The sequence below is a fragment of the Chrysemys picta genome, chromosome 1 (assembly GCF_011386835.1).
Source record: "Chrysemys picta bellii isolate R12L10 chromosome 1, ASM1138683v2, whole genome shotgun sequence".
Taxonomy (NCBI): domain Eukaryota; kingdom Metazoa; phylum Chordata; order Testudines; family Emydidae; genus Chrysemys; species Chrysemys picta.
Window position 1 is genome coordinate 22,801,649 of NC_088791.1, and position 15,796 is coordinate 22,817,444.

Genomic DNA, 15,796 nt, shown 5'->3' on the forward strand with positions numbered 1-15,796 from the left:
CTTCTGCTTAAACACATGCATAAATGCTTTGCTGGGCCAAAGTGGCTTGCTCAAGATCACACTACAAGGCACTGTAGTGAGGAGAATCCAAGTCTCTTGACTCACAGATCTATGATCCTTGGGATTATTTCAATAGACTATATCAGCTCTTTTGTCTATCAATGAAGAGTCAAGATCAATCTTTTCAGCATTTTATAATCCCCCTTTTTTTTCAGAATTCCTTTCCTCTACCATTGTAAATGTGCTTATTGCATTTAAGAAATGAAGCAAAGTATATTACTTTAAAGCCAGAGTTATCAAGTTCCAGCTAAAATTACTCACTAAATAGTAATAATTCACCAAATTAATCACTCTATCAAGCCAGAACTTTTTTAAAGAATGCATCCATATAGTGAAATTTAACAGAGCACTTCATAATGAAATGAAAAGGTCACGTACATATCCATAGTTTCAAACTCACTATGGTTTCTTAATATAATATATATACTTGCAACAGGTCAGTCACTATCTGACTGATGCAATTAAACATGTAGCCGGTGAGCGAATATCTTGATATTTGCTTCACCCATTCATTAAAGGACAGTGTGTGGAGAAATAGATCCAGATCTGAAATGTGACCTTTTCCATTCAGGGTCATCAAAAGGTCATCATTCATTTGTATCGCAGTTTCAACTGTCCCCACAATCTTTCATGAAGCAATCTCATTTGAAATAAAGGTTCCAATTCTATAAATATAAGGGGTGGAGCTTGTAAATGATTACAAAAAAATTATTAATTTCAAAAGTATATGCTGCAAGCTTAGGTGGGTAAACGTTGGTCTAGGGAAATAAACTTTATCTTCCATATCCTGCCAATATCACACCACCACAACTTCTAAACAGGTACAAGCAATAATACAAATTGCAAGTTATATTAATACAACAGTTTTTCACACTATTTTAAGATCTGGTGAAATTATTTCATCCTATTTTAACCATTCCATGCTATATATCAAAATCATAAGCAGCGACATTTGGAAATTGAAAATCTGATTAATCATCAATAAGGGATTGATGGTTAAAATAAAAGCCTCCCTTTATTGACCACAGGCCAGTAATTTTGATTAAAGTGATCAAACTAAATAACAATATTATAACATTTAAATGCAGGTGATTGCTCAGGGTAAAATTTACCCCACAGGGGCCAGGAAAAAGCCTGTCTTACATTTGAGTCCACAAAGAAGGACTTTCACCATAAAGACAGGCAAATGAGCTGCAGGAAATAGCATTGATAGTTACATACTTTCTAACTAGCATATGTTGAATTTGAACATTGTCTGCAGAAGTCCACTGTGTATGACTGTGTTCACCCAACTCAGTTCAGTCTCTTGATTTGTTCTACCAAGCAGGACCAGATGTAGAAAATCACTATGTGATCAAAGATTAAAACAACAACTTTGTTTCCATAGAAGTAGATAAAAAATTCTACAATACAGATTATAAAACCCAGCTGTAATTTGGCTCCAAAAATGAGGGCATGAAGAGAGCTTCATAAAACACAGTCTTTGATAACCTCAATAAAATAAGAGTGTTTTCCACATGAACAAATTAACTTCTTGTCAGAAACTGACCAGATAGAAGAATATGCTGCAACTGAAAATACTGTCAGTATAACTTCTACTTTCTCTTTTTTCACCCTTACAACATATTTGTCCTCATTTTTAATAATAATTAATATATTAAACACATACAAGTACATATCTGTCCAGAAGGATCCCAAATCACTTTGTCAATGTATTTACGTGCCAGATATGCTAAACATCCGTATGCCCCTTCGTGCTTCAGCCACCATTCCAGAGGACATGCTTCCATGATGATGATGCTTGTTAAAAAAAGCTGTGCATTCATTAAATTTGTAACTAAACTCTTTGGGGGAGAATTGTACGTCCTGCAGCGGGGTGGTTACCCCGCTCCTGCCCAGAGGGGTTAAAAGCAGCCCTGGAGAGGGCGGTGGCTGGGGAAAGGCTGATCGGGGACAATCAGGCCACAGCTGGCCCTATAAAAGGGTTGTGAGCCAGGAGCTCAAGAAGAGACACTCGGTCTCTAGCTTTTTGAAGAGAGAAGGACCTGTCTGCCTGGGAGCTGAGAAGGGTACCTGAGATGGAACAGTGCTGGGGAAGGGCAGAGGGAGCTGGGGAGCTCCAGCCTAGCAAAGCTCCAGGCTGAGTTAAGGGCCCACAGAGGGTACTGGGGCTGCAGAGAGGCAGCCCATAGATAGGCAGAGGCAGCAGGTCCAACCCCCCTTGCCGATGATCAGTGGTTTATAGACTGCAATCTGCCCCAGTGAGTAGGAGCTAGATGGTGACTGGCAGTAGCCACTGAGGCGAGATAGAGGTAGAGGGTTCGGGGGAGGGATAGCTCAGTGATTTGAGCATTGGCCTGCTAAACCTAGGGTTGTGAGTTCAATTCTTGAGGGGGCCAGTTAGGGATCTGGGGCAAAAATCTGTCTGTGGATTGGTCCTGCTTTGAGCAGGGGGTTGGACTAGATGACCTCCTGAGGTCCCTTCCAACCCTGATATTCTGTGATTCTAAAGTTGATCCGTCAGTTGTGCTTAGCAATGCTATGGGAAAAGAGCCCTATGCATGACCTTTGCACAGTGGCTACAGGTTCACTTGCCAAATGGAAGTTGAAGCATACTCTGTTTTTTAGCTTGCCTGCAGGCCTCAGCCTGGACTCTCTGATGTATCTCTGCAGTGACTGCACCAGTCTTAACATGGTTTCTCCAAACTGAATGATTGTGGGCAGAATTTTCCCAGTTGTCAATGGGAATGCTGAATGTCTTGAAGCCTTGCTTGACCTTATTGCTGTATTGGAGTTCTTAAGTTGGCCATAGAGCACAGCCTTTGGCAGACGATCTCTAAGACAGCGGAGGTGGAAACTACATTAGCAACATTACATAAACAGATTTTAGAAGGAAAGTGAAGAATGATCTCTCCTAATGAGTCTGCGGATATGTGAGTAGTATGGAAAATTACCCACACTGAATTGCCCAAACAGATTCAAATTGCCTAAACCAAAATTTGGCCAGAACACAGGGTTAACATGTCATCTACTGGAGAATATTGCTATGGGATTTCCAATGAATACAAGAGGGTATGACTTCAGTCTTATGATTTATCCACAACAAATCGTGCCCCAGCACCATGGTGGGACACTGATTCAGGAGTGACTCAGAGGGAAGAACCAACTGACTTTACCACATACACCACTTCCTCCAACATTTAGGCCTTGTATCCAAATAATGACCAGCTTAGTACCTATTTAGTTTGTGAGAGTTTATGAGCACTCTTCACTGGCTGGTGGGAATACCAGTTTCTTCTCATCCTTATAAGGTACTAGATGCACTCCATCCAATGCAGTGGCACTAAGACCAATCCCCTTTGTTCTTTACAAAAGAAATATACAAACAGAAAAAATCCTGCTCTCAGAAGGACAAAACCAGTTTTATATGCTTCGTCACAGCACTCTGACCAAAGCTGGTCACTTGCATAGTATCAGGAACTGCTGGCTCAAAAGCAAGTGGGCACTTCAACTTCTTTTATTTTGCAGGACAATTTCCCCAAAGCTACAATTATCAGGAAATCAGAACATGCATTATTGTTGCTTTTCAAGAGGTAATGAGACAGTTCCTTTAAAGGAAAGATGATACCTTTCTGTATGCAGAAACAGGTCTACAAATGTTGTAATCATGGTTTAATAGTTTCTTCTCTGCAGAAAAATATACTTCCTATAATTGTACTTGGATGTAATTATGACATATCACCATAAATGATTATACTGTATCCTATAGAATCCTACGACTTCTTTTCGCCTCCTCACTCCAACATGAACTGTCAACTCCTTCTCCTCCTCTCTCATCTACTCTCCATCTCCGATCGATTTTAATATCATATATTATATGTTATAAAAGCAAGAGAGATATGTAGCCTTTTTGTAGAAGAATAAGGGTATTTTTTTGCGGGAGGGGAGGGTGTTGCTAAAATATAATTCCTACTTTTTTCCTCTGAAGAATTCTACCTGTTGCTTCTAGATTATACATATGGCTGAAATCTAGGATGAGATTGTTTTCAAAGTCATTAAACTCCTTATTTTGTTTTTAAACTGCAGTGTCCATCCATTGAAGGCAGGTTACTTTCACGGTCCCTCAAAATTTAACTGCATTTGGCCCAGAGGCAACTGAAGTAGTATTTGTGTGGATAGTTAACAAGCCGCAAGGGGCTCAGTACATGAGCAAAAGCATAACCCTCACAACAAGTCCATGTTTTCATACAGCATGCTTGCTGTTGTAAGGTCATAGGCTCTGAAGCTGTGGTTACTGAAAGAAATTAGTCATGAAAACAGCATAGCCCAGGGGGATTTATAATACATGAATCAATTCAATTTTGTTTGTTTAAAGGGAGCTGGCTTGAAAAAGTCTCCTAGTGGTACAGGCCCATGTTAGGGAGGGTTTCTGAAAAATGCATCGTATTGACTAATAATAATTCTAACCATAGGAGGAATTGTGGTAATCTCAGACAATGAATGTTTGACAATTAATTCAGCCTTATTAATAAGAACAATATTTATAAATTAAGCGAAAAGTTTTCATCTCAGATCTATCCAGCAGGTTGCAACTGTGATATTATGCCCTCTTTACATGTACACATGTGTAAGAGAAATCCATAGAAGTCACATGCATGCAGAAAGAGTAGAAGATCAAAACTGAATTATACAGGTTGAGAGAATTTTTTCTTAAGACAAGAGCATGTGACAACTTGTGACCACCCAACTTTAGCTTTGTGTGTGTGTGTGTGTGTAATGTGTGTGTGTGTGTGCATAATGCCATTAATAGCTCAAACTCATAAGCTTAAAATGAATTTATAGCTAGTGGCCACTGGCACTAAACAATCTTTTTAGGTGGGTTTAAAATACTTAAACATAATGTCATAGTATATGTTTGCATTTTGTAAACACTTGCTCCAGGCACTCTGCTCCTCTCTTTTTAATTATTATTATTTATTATCTGTAATTCAGTAGTGACTGGGGCCTCAATCATGGATCAGGCATGAGCGAGGCAGTGTATAAACATAAAAAAAACAAAACAGTCCCTACGTCAGAGGGCTTACAATCTTCCTGCCTCTCACACTGATGCATACCTATCCCCCAAATTATACTAATATAGACACATTGTTCCCATTCCATGTGATATTAAACATAATAATGCAATTATCTTGTTTTGAATGGTATCCATCCATTTTTAATAGCCTAAATATTACTCTGATCACACTTATAGTGGCAAAACATTATTATATTGGGGGCTTGCTTAAAAGTGTGGGCCTCATGGGTACATTCAAGTTCATGATGTGAATTGACTCACATCACTCATTAATGACATTAAACTAGGGCTGTCAATTAATTGCAATTAAGTCACACGATTAACTAAAAACAAATTAATTGCGATTTAAAAAAATAATTGTGATTAATCGCACTGTTATAAAATAGAATACCAATTGAAATGTATTAAATATTTTTGGATTTTCAAATATATTGATTTCTATTACAACACAGAATACAAAGTGAACAGTGCTCACTTTATATTATTATTTTTTATTACAAATATTTGCACTGTAAAATGATAAACAAAAGAAATAGTATTTTTAATTCACCTCATACAAGTACTATAGTGCAATCTCTTTATCATGCAAGTATAACTTACAAATGTAGATGTTTTTTGTTATTATAACTGCACTCAAAAACAAAACAATATAAAACTTTACAGCCTACAAGTCCACTCAGTCCTATTTCTTGTTTAGCCAATCTCTAAGACAAACAAGTTTCTTTACATTTACAGGGATAATGCTGCCTACTTCTTATTTACAATGTCACCTGAACGTGAGAACAGGCATTCTCATGGCACTTTTGTAGCTGGTGTTGCAAGGTATTTACGTGCCAGATATGCTAAACATTCATATGCCCCTTCATGCTTCGGCCACCATTCCAGAGGACATGCTTCCATGCTGAAGATGTTCATTAAAAACGCCTTAATTAAATTTGTGACTGAACTCCTTGGGGGAGAATTGTATGTCTTCTGTTCTGTTTTACCCAAATTGTGCCATATAATAAATGTTAAAGCAGTCTCAGATGATGACACATCACATGTTGTTCATTCTAAGAACACTTTCACAGCAGATTTGACAAAACACAAACAAGGTGCCAATATGAGATTTCTAAAAATAGCTACAGCACTCGACCCAAGGTTTAAGACTCTGAAGTGCCTTCCAAAATCTGAGAGGGATGAGGTGTGGAGAATGCTTTCAGAAGTCTTAAAAAGAGCAACACTCCAATGAGGAAACTACAGAACCCAAACCACCAATAAAGAAAATCAACCTTCTGCTGGTGGCATCTGACTCAGATGATGAAAATGAACATGCGGCGGTCCGCTCTGCGTTGGATGGTTATTGAGTAGAACCTGTCATCAGCATGGACTCATGTCCTCTGGAATGGTGGTTGAAGCATGAAGGGTCATATGAATCTTTAGCGCATCTGGCACGTAAATATCTTGCCACGCTGGCTACAACAGTGCCATGCAAACACCTGTTCTCACTTTCAGATGACATTATAAACAAGAAGCGGGCAGCATTATCTTCTGCAAATTGTAACCAAACTTGTTTCTCTGAGTGATTGGCTGAATAAGAAGTAGGACTGAGTGGACTTGTAGGCTCCAAAGTTTTACATTGTTTTATTTTTGAATGCGGTTATTTTTTGTACATAATTGTACATTTGTAAGTTCAACTTTCATGATAAAGAGATTGCACTACAGTTCTTGTATTAGGTGAATTGAAAAATACTATTTCTTTTCCTTTTTACAGTGCAAATATTTGTAATCAAAAATAAATATAAAGTGAGCACTTTACACTTTTTATTCTGTGTTGTAAATGAATTCGATATATTTAAAAATGTAGAAAACATCCAAAAATATTTAAATAAATGATATTCTATTATTGTTTAACAGCGCAATTAATCGTGCAGATAATTGTGATTTTTTTTAATTGTATAATTAATCACGGTTAATTTTTTTAATTGCTTGACAGCCCTACTTTAAACATTTTAAGTAAAGCATTTTAGGCTTATTCATCAGGACTCATAATTTAGGGGAATATTTTACTACAGATTCAATGAAAACCTCCTTGTTTTTACAATATACTAATTTACTAAAACCTAAAATATACTGAATATGTCTCACCTACTGTAATTTATGCAGGGATCTTTACTATTCACATAATACAACATTCTGGACCTATTTTAATGAAAGGCTACTGTACATTGATATCCGTGAGTGGTTAAACAGGAGACAAGTAATGAGAAATAAAGCCCCTTTTCAGATGTAATGGAACAAACAGGGTTCAAGTTCAGAGGCTCTGAAGGAAAAAGTAGGCAGCAGTAATCTTAGATAAGTGAGAACGGCACTACCACAGTCTCCAAATTCATTAAAAAGCATTTTGTACAGGAAAGTAGAGATTTCAATAAAGCTTTGGTAGACTTTTATGACTGTATTTCAGTTCCCAATACTATAGTTAAGGGTATCAGTATTTCCATTAATAACCCCAAATTTCAGAGATGTTGAACTTCATAATAAAAAATGTATTCCTGGGCTAAACCTTGTCATCTGATACCTTATCCTGGGAACCCATCTTATTCTTTATGCAAATAAATAAGAAAAATAACTCTATGAGGCAATAAAATCTTCAAATAACCTTTGATTTTTGGGTGCCTAAATATCTGGTTGCCAAGCTCGAGTCATCTTAAAGTGGCCAAATTTTCGGAAAGCAACAAACACCCGCCCTTTGACAACCAGCACCCTTTAAGATGTCTGAAGTTGAGCATCACTTTTGAAAAGTTTGTTTGCAGTTTGTATTAAACATGATCTATGTGCATTTACAGAGAAACAAACTAACCAATAAATAGGCACACATTACAGGATGATACTGGAAGAAGATACTGTACTAAATGATTAAGAACTCGTAGATGGTGTGACTAAGAATAAAGTCTAGTCTTTTGACTAGACTTGCCATCACCAATGAGTGTGAGCATTTTCAGGACAATATTGCAATAAGCGTGGGAAAGACTATAAAAGGATTGCAAGATAGGATAAGTAGCGGTAAGTGACATTGTATTTACGAAACATGTTTCTGGAAAGATTAAGTAATGAACCACTTTAAAAAAATAATGATTTTGGTACTGGCCCTAGTTTAATTGAAGTCAATGGGAGTTTTGGGAAGAAGGTTTGGTCTATGTAAGTAAGTATAATATAGAAAAGCCACCCAAAAAACAGTTTCTGTTTTACATGAGTGAAAAAAGATTCATAGATTTCAAGGACAGAAGAGACCACTGTGATCATCTATCTAATCTGACCGTCTGCATAACACAGGGTATAGGACTTCCCCCAATTAAATCCTGTTTGAAAGACTGGAGAGAAAATAAGACAGGTGTTTTAATATTAAAATGTATATTAAAATAAAATTGCAAAAAAAAAAAGATGCAGCCGTTAACATTTATATGATCTTTGGAATAGAATAATAAATATTATTTTTTTCTTGTATCTTATATAATGCTAGTTGGTAAGTATGAGAAATGCATGTGTTCGTGGAATTGTGACATCACAATTCCCTTCCTTTTCTACCCTTGATCAACCAGCTCTCAGCAATGGTTAGATTTCAGGCATTCTTGCTGATGCTTTTAGATCTGCCTGCAGGCTCCAATATCATTATCAGAAAGTTTTGTTGACTTACCTACATGCTTTGACGGTACACGGGATTGCAAAAATGTCTTTGTTATATTCTCGCAGCGTGATCTCAGTAGCCAGTTTGGAGCAATTACTCATCTGCCCTAAATATTCTCATTTTCAGTTCTGCAAGATTGTTTAATCACTCCTAGTTAGGGTGTATTCAAGGTTGTTGGGCGAAGTAACAAGACAGTTTGGACTATAGTGCTATTTGATCATTAGCTATCATGTCCCAAAGTCATGACATTTTACTTGAAAGATTAACTCAAATTGGCTAAATATGAGCACTCTCACATGAATAAAATTGGCTGGAAATACTGTAAGCAAAGCATAAAACAACAAGAAGGATGAGGTGTCTAGTAGCATGCTGCAGGGACAGTGCTAGGCCTAATCTTATTTAACATCATAATGATCTGAAAGATCGTCTACATGGCATGCTAATTAAATTCACAGGTAACACTAAAATGGTCTAAAATGGGAAGTTTTGTGACCATCAGCAAGAAAAGAGATATATGTATAAAGATACCTAGAAAAAGTAGAATTATGGGCAAGAAAGAAAATGAGATTCAAACTAGACAGATGCAAGATAATATATCTGGGGGAAATAATCTGAAAGACAGATGCGTAGGCCCCAGTTCTGTAAGCGACGTAAGCATGTGAGTATTCCTATTCAAATCAATGGAACTATTCATGTGTTTAGGAGGGATAGTGAACAACTTGTAGTATGATCTTGCAGTGATGAAGTTAATTTGGGGATACAAGTGCATTGCCATAAAGCTAGTCATGAGGTTCTCTGATCTGAGAGAACTAAAAATATAAAGGAATAGCTTAATTTTTATTTTTAAAAAGAGTAAGTTTCTAGCCTTTGTTCTTGCACGGGAATGCAAATTGCTGCGAGTTCAAACTGATGTAAACCAATCCCTAGGGCAACCAGCTCAATTTCTTCAGGAGGAAGCTGGGATGAGATAGGGATAAAGATATTTCCCACCCACACATTTTCAATGTAAAATGAGCTGGTTAATTCTGAACAATCATCATCCGAACCCTCCTTAAAATCCTTAGGTCAGCTCTATGAGGTGATAATGGAGGAGAGGATTAGGTTATCTTTGGAGTGGGATGGACAGTTGACATGAAATGTGTTGCAGGCCCACCCAAAATTGCTAATAAAATTGCACAGACACTGTCACGGTGCAGGGAGGTAAGAGTCCCTCCCTGTATGGCGCTGATGATACTATACATAGAATATTGTTTTTGTGGACTTCTCTCTATCAGAAAGCTGTTAACAATTGGCCTCCCTCAGAGATTGATGAGGAGGGGCCACAACACAGCCCCTGGTGGGCTGAACCAAGAGAGCCACATCCACCCTGCCGGAAGCGGAAGGGCAGGACAGAAAGGGGAAGCACAAAAGGTGGGCCCTGCAGCTCAGTTTGAGTGGAGCCACCAAAGGAGATGGATGCATCCCACCTGCTGCTGGAGCCTGCAGAAGAGCTGCCGGGGCTGCCTCATGAGAATTGTTGGGAGCTCCCAGGACTGCTGGCTGACCAAGATGCTGAGGAGTTGCCGGGGCTGCCACCTGAGGACTGGCCAGAGCTCCCCGGGCTGCCAACCAACCGAGACACTGAGGAGCTGCTGGGGCCAGAGCCCACGCATTGCTTTGCTGCTCCTCCCTGACTCGGCCTGGAGCTCAGAGGCTGCTTAGCCCTGTGCCCTGATAGCAGGCCAGAGCTCACTCCTTGCTCTGCTGCCCTGCCCTGACTGGACCTGGAGCTCATAGACTGCCGTACTGTAGACTGCCGTCACTAGGTGACGCTAACTCCCCCCTTTGAGCTCACCTTTACAGGTACGCAGTAGCGAGGAGGCGTGGCCTCCCTCAGAGACTGACAGGGAGGGATGGCCATGCAGCCTACACAATTTAAATGCAGTTTGTAGAAGAGCAACAACAACAAAAATATTAATAGCTGATAGGCTAGATTTATGAGGAAAGGCTGAAAGAAGGAAACATTTGACTTTCAAAGAGACTTTGTTTCCTAAGTGTCTAAGTCGCTTCTGAAAAATGAGACATTAGAAAATTTTACCCCAGTCTTTATTTTTAAAAATCTCCTCAAACTATTAATTTAAAAAGCATAAAATTGCAAATCCTACTGATGTTACACATGACAGTCAGATATTCAAATAAATTACAGCACTGATCTTGAGCATGTGCACTCAGACCCAGACAGAAAAGGCATATGATATATTGCAAGTTGCCTTTTTAATTGCTTCTCCCCATGATCCATGATTTAGAGTAGAGTAAAGTAAACTCATTCTACAACATCCATTTCAAAGTGCTCTTCCTGTAGTTCAATTTGTTTGGTACCTGTGTTTATTATTCTTTGGCTCAATGCAAATTACTTCACATTTGTCAACATTACATTTAATTTTGCCACATGTCATCATCTCATTTGCAAAGCAAATCCTGAGTCTTTTGAACTTTGCTTGTTAAAATCTTAGTGATTATCTCCACCCCACACAGGGGCCCTAAATCTAAATTATTTGTCAAGATTAAAAATAGCAGAGGACCAAGAAAAATAATGTACTCAACAGGATAACGCTTCATTAGTTTCCCCAGTTAGTAATAATTTATAACAATACTCCGTGCGACTTCTTTATTGCCAACTTCTTTATTCACTCTTCTCTGTAAACATAGATTTTCATGACTTGTTGTCATCTTGTGGACCAATATAAAGTTATGTGAAAGTTCAGATAAATTATACAGTACAGTACAACTGCTGTGATCCATCTTCTGTAGCCTCCTTTCAGAAGCGTCACAAATGGGTAAAGGCCAGGTCGCAACGGGACCTTATGCAGGGAAAGGTGGGACACAACAGTGCCTCCGGTGTATGTGACAGCTATAGTCCCTGCACTCAGGATACACTTAAATGTGCAAGTATAATGGAACCAGAAACTAGACGGGAGAGTCACACTAAATCAGTCCTTTCAAACAGAACTGAGTAAAAGGGGGAAAACATCTGAGAATGTTGTGACCTATTCTGACAAGCTGCAAACAGAAAACAATGTAACTTTGTTAAATACTGTATATTATTCATTATGAATTATTCCTTCATCTCCAATATCCATTCTGCTTAAAGATAAACAAGCCAGTAAAATATATCTTTACCAAAAAAAATACACAAGGTTTCATTTGCATAAAGGATAACAGTGTATCTTAGACATGAGCAAAAACCTTAGACTTCCAAAAGCGTGTGCCAAAAACAGCCTGTATTTTATCCAAACGTAAAAATGAAACCTACATACAGCCCCCTTTTCATCTACTCAAGGCTGTCAACCATCTTTAAAGGGTTACCACCAGGTTATGGTATATACTGCAGACTACATTAATATTTTTAAAAGAAATTCATACAGCGTGAACACATTCTATATTACAATCCTAGTGTTCTACATCAAAGGGTAGTCTGCAGCCTTGATGCCACAGAGCAGCTAAGTACCTAGCCACATAACTGAAGTTAGCACACTTTGTCCACATGTTGCATTCCGCTGATACTTTGGCTGTGTTTCTGTTACTAAAATGCCTTCCAGATGCCATCATTGCTGTTACAGATCCAAGTTTAGACTACCTAAACTGGAAAAAAAAGGAGTTCTAGAATCAATTCTTCAGGGTCTAAGCTAATCACGTGGGATCAAAATTTAAGACCCTGTCCTGCATTTATGCTCAATTTCATACTGAGATATAAAATGCAAAAAGTAAAACACTATATTTATTGACTTTTTATGGTGCGTGGATGTGTGTTTGCACTCTTTTATGATGGACAAGGCCTTCTCACAGAAAAGCAGAAATGTTATAATTCTGGTTTATTTAACCAGTAGATGACAGTAAAAAAGTCATGTTTCTTTATAATGGAAATAAAATAAAGAACAGAGGAATTGTGTTTCCCTACATACCAAAATAAATATAAAGCATAAAGTTCAGACAGTAGCTCACCTCATGCACTATGAATTGCTTCTTATATCCTCTGCCATTTATTGACAGTATAGCCTGATAATGCATTGCCATATCACAGTGGTATTATCAGATGAGTGGAAGAATGAATCTTCTCTTGACTCTTGAGCAGGGATAAATAATCCTAGATTTGTGTTATTCTCATTCAGAATCAGAGCATAAATAATTAATATGTTACATTTCTAGGATTATTCAGAGATTCCGTGGCCTCAAAGGACCACTGTGATCATCTAGTCTGACCTTGTATATAACATAGGCCATAGAACTTCCCTAAAACTAGTTCCTAGAGGATATCTTTTATAAGAACATCCAGTCTTGATATAAAAATTGTTAGTGGTGGAGAATCCACCACATTTGGTAAATTGTTCCAATGGTTAATTACTCTGGCTGTTCAAAATTAATACCTTTTTCCAAGTCTGAATTTGTCTAGCTTCAATTTGCAGCAACATCTTTCTTGAAGAATTCCAGCAGCAGTCACCCCAGTCTCAAATACAGAGGTAAAATAACCTCTCTACTCCTCGGAATTTCCCTGTGCATTCATTGCATTAGCGAGCCCTTTTGGCCACAGTATTGCAACTGGGAGCTCATGTTCAGTTAATTATCAACCGCAACCCCCAAATATTTTTCAGAGTCACTGCTTCCCAGGACACAATTCACCATCCTGTAATGGCCTACATTTTTTGTTCCTAGATGCATATATTTACATATTAAAACACATATTGTTTGCTTGTGCCCAGTTTATCATGCAATCCGAATTAGTCTGAATCAGTGATCTGTCCTCTTTATTATTTTCCACTCCCTCAATTTTTGTGTCATCTGCAAACTTTATCGGAGATTATTTTATGTTTTCTTCCAGATCATTCATAAAAATATTAAATAATGTAGGACCAAGAACATATTCCTTTGTGAACCCACTAGAAACACACCAGTTACATAATGATTCTGCATTTACAATTACATTTTGAAACCTATCAGTTTGCCATCTTTTAATCTAGTTAATGAGTGACATGTTAATTTTATATCATCCTAGTCTTTTAATTCAAGAAGGCCAATGACATATTGGGCTGTATTAGTAGGAGCACTGCCAAGAGATTGAGGCAAGTGATTATTCCCCTCTACTCGGCACTGGTGAGGTCACACCTGGAGTATTGCGTCCCGTTTTGGGCCCCCCACTACAGAAGGGATGTGGACAAATTGGAGAGAGTCCAGCAGAGGACAACGAAAATGATTAGGAGGCTGGAGCACATGACTTACAAGGAAAGGCTGAGGGAACTGGGGTTATTTAGTCTGCAGAAGAGAAGAGTGAGGGGAGATTTGATAGCAGCCTTCAACTACCTGAAGGGGGTTTCCATAGAGGATGGAGCTAGGCTGTTCTCAGTGGTGGCAGATGACCAAACAAAGAACAATGGTCTCAAGTTGCAGTGGGGGAGTTCTAGGTTGGATATTAGGAAACACTATTTCACTAGGAGGGTGGTGAAGCACCGGAATGGGTTACCTAGGGAGGTGGTGCAATCTCCATCCTTAGAGATTTTTAAGGCCCAGTGTAACAAAGCCTTGGCTGGGATGATTTAGTTGGGGGTTGGTCCTGCTTTGAGCAGGGGGTTGGAGTAGATGACCTCCTGAGGTCTCTTCCAACCCTAATATTCTATGATTCTAATCAAAGTATCAGATGGTACCAAGTCAAATGCCCTACAGAAATCTATGTATATTATATCAACACTATTATCTTTATCAAACAAACTTGTAATCACATAAAAATATCAATTTAGTTTGACAGGATCTATTTTCCATAAACCCATTTGCATTAATTATATTACCCTCACTTAATTCTTTACTAATAGAATCCTGTATCAGTTGCTCCATTATCTTGTCTGGGATTAAAGCTTATAATTATCATAGACATCCTGTTTACTCTTTTAAAATATTGGCACAACATTCGCTTTTTTCCAGTCTTCTGGAATGTCCCCAGTGTTCCAAGACTTATTGAAAATCAGCATTAATGGTCCAGGGAGATCCTCAGCCAGCTCTTTAAAAAACTCTTGGATGCAAGTTATCTGGACCCACTGATTTTAAAATGGCTAACTTTAGTAGCTGCTGTTTAACATCTTTCTGAGATACCAGTAGAATGGAAAGAGTATTATCATATGATATGACTATATCATCTACTTCCCCCCCAATACAGAACAGAAATATTTATTGAACATTTCTGCCTTTTCTGTATTGTTATTGATAGTCATGTCATTTCCATCTAGTAATGTACCATTGCTAGGATTCTTTTAGAAACTATTTACCCCTAGGAATTTCATCATAAAATAAGCTTATGTTGGTTGAGGCTATGCCTGTTTTGGACAAAATAGCAGCCTGCATTTTTCTGAACAGGAGTTAAATTTAAAGCATTCTTTGTATACAATTCTTGCAAATGAAGTCATAATGGAGTAGGGACGCCATCAAAGTCAGAAAGATTAAATAATTTGAAAATTTTGCTAAAATAGTTCAAATCTTTGTAATAAAGGGAGGTGCTGTACAAATAAAGAAAAACTACTTCATGTATTTTTATTTTATAGATAAATACAGTATTAAGGTGTGGGAATAGTTCTGAGAACATCTGTGGTAGCTCTTCCATTTCATTCCTATGAGTCAGGATAAGATCATACATTACCTATATGTGACCATAACATTAAGATCAATCCATCAAACAGATATGTTTAGAATTATGCTGCCTGCTCTCTGTTCTACCAGTAAACTACTAAAGACCACACAGACTCAGCTCTATTGGAGTAAAAGCTTGTGTCACTCACAGTATCAACAAACAAAGTCTGTACTGAAATCCTAATATTCAAGATGTTGTAAATAAAGCATCAGAGCAGAGCTCTATGGCACCAGTCCCTTAGAATTGTACAGATGTGCCAGTGAAAAGTTTACTAGTGGGGGAGATTAGACTTCTTGTAGGATGCTGTGCTGCTATTCATGATCCTGTATATTAATTTGTGTAAGCCTAT